This window comes from Gossypium arboreum, chromosome 10 (assembly GCF_025698485.1).
Source record: "Gossypium arboreum isolate Shixiya-1 chromosome 10, ASM2569848v2, whole genome shotgun sequence".
Taxonomy (NCBI): domain Eukaryota; kingdom Viridiplantae; phylum Streptophyta; class Magnoliopsida; order Malvales; family Malvaceae; genus Gossypium; species Gossypium arboreum.
In genome coordinates, this window is record NC_069079.1 from 93,628,607 (window position 1) to 93,634,717 (window position 6,111).

The following is a 6,111-nucleotide window of genomic DNA, read 5'->3' on the forward strand; positions in this document are numbered from 1 at the left end:
GTAAAGTCTAGGTGGAATTTCTCTTGAGTATTGTCCAAATCAATCAGTTTTTCCCAAAAGTAATTTCCCCAATTTTCATCCTGTGCATTTTTAGCTTAGTTAATTAATTCAGAGAAAACAAAACCCTTTATTTTTTAGGCTAGATAATAAAAAGAGAGTTAATACTAGTACTTTTAGTTCCTGTGGGTTCGACATCCCGATCTTGCTATAACTATACTACTGTTTGATAGGTGTGCTTGCCTTTATCGTGATAATAGTTAGTTTTCAAGTACAGCCAATTATAAATTTAAAACTTATCGCGATTTACATCAATCAAGTTTTTGGCGCTGTTGCTGGGGAACTAAGATATTAAGAACATTTAATTTTTATTACTTTCTCCATTTATTTTATTGCAATTTAACTTTTTTTGTTACTAAATTTTGTTTTTCCTTCTGACAGGTTTTTATAGTTTATGACTAGAAGAAACCCGTCGGGACCATTACTTTTTGATAGTGAGATTGATTGTACAGCTCGCAGAAACCGAAGAGAAATAAGACGAAGCCTAAGATACACAGAGAAAGAGAAAGAGGACGATATTCACACCACAACCGAGGAGATGATTGAAAATCAGAATAATCAGCTTTCTCCTGTGATTGCTGTTGATCCAGTAAATCAAAATCCTGCTCCACACACTACGTATGATTATGCTAAACCTAATTTAATAGGAACTGAATCGAGTATAGTTAGACCTGCGGCTGCTGCAAATAATTTTGAATTGAAACCTAACACGATTCAAACGATACAACAGTTTGTTCAGTTTGATGGTTTGTAGGACGAGGATCCAAACACTCATTTGGTGAATTTTCTGGAGTTTTGCGACACTTTTAAGATCAATGGCATTTTTGACGATGTCACACCTTCGGTTATTTCCCTTTTAATTGAAGAATAAGGATAAACAGTGGTTGAACTCGTTACCATAAGGGTCAACCACTACTTGGGAACAAATGACCGAAAAGTTTTTACTTAAATATTTTTCGCCAGCTAAAACGGCTAAATTGAGGAATGATATCTCTTCTTTTGTGCATATGGAGCTAGAAACACTCTATGATGCATGGGAGAGATACAAGGATCTATTGAGAAGGTGCCCTCACCATAGGTTATCACTCTGGCTACAGGTTCAAACTTTTTACAATGGCCTGAATCCTTCGACTAGATAGATGATTGACGCAGCTGCTAGTGGGACTATCAATAATAAGACACTTGAGGAGGCTTTTGAATTTATTGAAGAAATGTCACTGAATAATTATTAGTGGAGGTCATGAGAACAAAGCTGACAAAAGCAGCTAGTGTTTTCAACCTCGATGCGGTTACTATGTTGTCTAACTAGGTAGAACTTTTAAATAAAAAGATTGACGGTTTGTGTGCTTCTACTAAAGTACATCCCCTGATGAGGTGCAATTCAAATGGAGGAGGAGTACACACAGAATATCAATCCTTCAACCCTAACATCGAGGAGGATCAAGTTCAATAAATGGGTAGCAATAATTCTAGATCTCAAAATAACCATACAGTACCACTTATAATGCAGGTTGGAGGAACCATCCCAACTTCTCGTGGGGTGGGAAAGGAAATCAAAGGACACAACATCCCCCAAGTTTTCAACAACCACCTTACCAACAGGAAAAGAAGCCGAACCTTGAGAAGATGCTAACAAAATTTATCTTAGTGTCAGAGACTCGTTTTTAGAATACCGAAACAACATTTAAGAATCAACAAGCGTCGATCCAAGGGCTCAAAACTCAGATAGGCTAACTTACCAAATTAATTTCTGAACGGCCACAAGGTAGTTTGCCAAGTAACACTGAATCTAACCCAAGGGAACAACTCAATGCGATTACCACTCGAGAAAAAGAAGGGTTCGTTGAACCTGAACCAGAATCGAGGTAAGGAATTGTGGTAAGTAAAGGTAAGGATGAGGTGGACCAGAGTGAGCGAAAACTGGTAAGGAGAGAGTACAAACTTCTTGTGCCATACCCCAATATGACAAGGAAAGACCACACAGAGGAACAATTTTGTAAATTCCTTAAATTATTAAAGAAATTACATATTAACTTACCATTTATTGAAGCTCTTTTGTAGATGTCAAATGCAGTTAAATTTTTAAAGGAGCTTTTAGCAAATAAACGGAAGTTGGAGAGGCGTCGCATGTAGAGTTGAACGCAGTTTGCGCAGTCGTTCTACAAAATAAGCTACCCAAGAAGTTGAAAGATCCAGGGAGTTTTATGATTCCTTATTTGATTGGTAGTTTGAATGTTGATAAGGCACTAGCTGATTTAGGCACTAGCATTAATTTGATGCCATATAAAATGTTTAAACAACTTGGTCTTGGGGAACCTAAACCCGCTAGGATAAGTATTCAATTAGCTGATAGATCTATTAAATATCCTAGGGGAATTATAGAGGACGTACTTGTAAAAGTAGATAAATTTATATTCCTTGTTGATTTCTTTGTGCTTGACATGGATGAGGATGTTAAAGTGCCTTTAATCTTAGGTCGTCCATTTTTAGTCGTTGCTAGGGCTGTTATTGTTGTGGGTGATGTTAAACTGGTACTTAGAGTAGGTGAAAAAGAGATTATTTTTAAAATTTATGATGCCATGAGATTTTCTAGGGAACAGAATGACTCATGTTATTTTATTGACTCTATTGATCATGCTACTTAAGGTTCTTTTCAGGAAATCATACATAAGGACACAATGGAACTGTGTCTTGCCCAAGGAGAGGGGGTGGATGATGATTCTGAGATAGGAATCAAACTAAATTCCAATTAAACCTCCCCAAGAATAGCAGAATATGAGGGTATTAAGGTAAACGATGAACTTAAGGAAAAACCCTCTATTGAAGAACCTCCCAAACTAAAACTTAAACAATTGCCGAATCACTTGGAATATGCATTCCTTGGAAATAATTCTACATTACCGGTAATTATTGCATCTAACTTGCAACCAAGGAGAAAAAGAAATTACTGCAAGTATTAAAAGAGCATAAAAGGGCCATAGCTTGGAAAATTTCTGACATCAAAGGGATCAGCCTTTCTTTTTGCACCCACAAAATTTTAATGGAAGATGAATATAAGCCATGTGTGCAAGCCCAAAGACGATTGAATCCTAGCATGAAGGAAGTTGTTAAAGCTGCGGTAATTAAACTCCTAGATGCTGGAATTATTTATCCTATTTTTGACAGTTCTTGGGTAAGTCCAGTGCAAGTTGTTCCTAAAAAAGGAGGAATGACTGTTGTAGCCAATGAGAAGAATGAATTAATCCCAACAAGGACAATCACAGGTTGGAGAATTTGCATTGACTATAGGAAGCTGAATGATGCCACGAGAAAAGATCACTCCCCCCTTCCATTCATTGACCAAATGTTGGAAAGATTATCAGGGCACATGTACTACTGCTTCTTAGACGGACTCTTTGGCTATTTTTAAATCCCAACAGCTCCTGAAGGTCAACAAAAGATGACATTTACATGCCCATACGGTACGTTTGCTTATCGTAGAATGCCTTTTGGATTATGTAATGCTCCTGCTACTTTTTAGCGTTGCATGATGGCCATTTTTGACGAACTCGTAGAAGACATCATGAAGGTATTTATGGATGATTTCTCAGTTTTCAGTAACTCTTTTCATCTTTTCCTTAAAAATTTAAAATGGTTCTTAATAAGATACGAGGAAACAAATCTTGTGCTCAACTGGGAAAAATGTCACTTTATGGTTCAAGAAGGTATTATGTTAGGACATAAAATTTCTAGTAAAGGGATTGAGGTTGATAAATCTAAAATTGAAACCATTGAGAAACTACCTCCCCTTAAATAGGTTAAGGCTATTAGAAGCTTTTGAGAACATGCTGGGTGTTATAGAAGATTTATTAAAGATTTTTCTAAAATAGCTAAGCTTTTGACTAAATTACTAGAAAAAGATGTGCCTTTTAATTTCGATAAGGAATGTTTAGAAGCATTTAATACTTTAAAGGACAAATTGACTAAAGCTTCAATTATAATTGCACATGATTGGAATTTACCTTTCGAACTAATGTGCGATGCGAGTGATTTTGCAGTAGGTGTAGTTTTGGGACATCGAAGAGACAAGCATTTTCAACCCATTTATTATGCTAGCAAAATTTTGACTGCCGCACAAGAAAACTACACCACCACGGAGAAAGAGTTGCTAGCTGTGATTTTTGCATTTGATAAATTTAGGACATATCTAATATTGTCTAGAGTTGTCGTTTATACTGACCATTCTGCTCTTCGCTACCTTTTAACTAAGACTGATGCAAAACCTCGACTTATTCGATGGATTCTGTTATTGTAGGAATTTGGCTTGGAGATTCAGGATAAGAAAGGAGCTGAAGATCTCACAGCTGACCATCTTTCCATGCTCGAAAATTCAAGTACCAAAGAGCCAAATGAAGTCAAAATAAATGACTCATTTCTTGAATTACAATTTTTTGCTATATCTGATTCAGAGGTACCTTAGTTTGCAAAAATTGCAAATTTTTTAACCGCTAACATTATCCCAAAAGGGTTGACACATCTGCAAAAGAAGCGATTCTTTATTGATGTGAAAAACTACTTTTGGGAAGACCCTTTCCTTTTCCGTATATGTGCAGATCAAGTCATTAGGAGATGAGTTACAAGGTCAGAAGCATTGAATATCTTGGAACATTTCCACTTAGGACCAACTGGAGGACATTACAGTGGAAACAGGATCGCACATAAAATACTCAAATCAGGTTTTTATTGGCCCACACTTTTTAAGGACACCAACAGGTATGTTGCTACTTGCGATAAATGCTAACGAACAAGTAATATCTCTAAACGTGACGAAATGCCCCAAACATACAAGCTCTAATGTGAAATATTTGATATATGGGTAATTGAATTCATGGGTCCATTCCCCAGCTCGTTTGGGAATAAATACATATCAGTAGTCATCGATTATACGTCTAAATGGGTGGAAGCCCAAGCTTTACCTACTAATGAAGCTAGAGGGGTAGTACGATTCCTTAAGAAATACAGAGCTCACTACAGAACAGCTACCCCTTATCATCATCAAACTAGTGGACAAGTCGAAGTAGCAAACCGAGAGCTCAAATGTATCCTAGAAAAGACAGTAGAATCAAATAGGAAGGATTGGGCGATGAAAGTAGATGATGCTTTATGGGCTTATAGAACTGCTTTTAAGACCTCCATAGGAACATCCCCTTACAGACTTGTTTACGGAAAAAGTTGTCATCTACCATTTGAGTTAGAACACAAGGCATTCTAGGCTATAAAATTTCTAAACGTTGATCCCAAACTTGTAGGTAAAAATAGGTTGATGCGGTTGAACGAGTTAGATGAGTGGCAAACCAATGCATATGAAAATTCACGCCTATACAAGGAAGCAACGAAGTGCTGCCACAACGCTTGTTTAAGACAATGCAAGCAATTTGAAGTTGGAGATCTTGTCCTGTTATATAACTCGAGGCTCAAATTGTTCCCTTGGAAGCTTAAATCACGATGGTCAGGTCCTTTAGTAGTCCAAACTGTCTTTCCATATGGCACAGTAGTGGTAAGTCACCCATCACAAGGCACTTTTAAGGTAAATGGACATCGCCTCAAACTCTACAACGGTGGGAATTTCAAAGACGATAAAGAGGAGCTACGGCTCCACGAACTTCCCTAAATATACTGACAAGGTAGAGTTGAGCTTAGACTCTAAATAAGCGCTTCTTGGGAGGCAACCCAAGCACTAACCTCACTAAACAGGGGTTAATTTTTCTTTAACTGTTCATAGTTTAATTGCAGGAAATTTTGACATTTGACAGGGGCAAACATAGCCTAGCCCACTGTCGTGCTTTAGGCTTTTCTCATACCACGGGCGGCGACACAACCGTGAGATACGGCTTTGTGAAAACAGAGCAAAAGTTTTCCCAAAACACGAGATTCGATACATTGCCACGGTCGTGTGACATGGCGTAGGCAAATCTTTCAAACTAACACGGGTGTGTGCCACACCCATGAAAGAAACTGAGAAATTAAAATGGGCGTGCGACATGTCCGTATCACCACCTGTGGTCGAGACTGTCA

At 37.6% G+C, this 6,111-nt stretch overlaps 1 non-coding gene across 1 annotated transcript; it reads right to left on the bottom strand.

The window, feature by feature from the left end:
* Nucleotides 1–1,031: 1,031 nt before the first annotated feature.
* LOC128283047 (small nucleolar RNA R71) lies at nt 1,032–1,138 on the bottom strand. The gene has a single exon (XR_008273389.1). It is a non-coding gene; the product is annotated as a small nucleolar RNA R71 (small nucleolar RNA).
* Between the last annotated feature and the right edge of the window lie 4,973 nt (nt 1,139–6,111).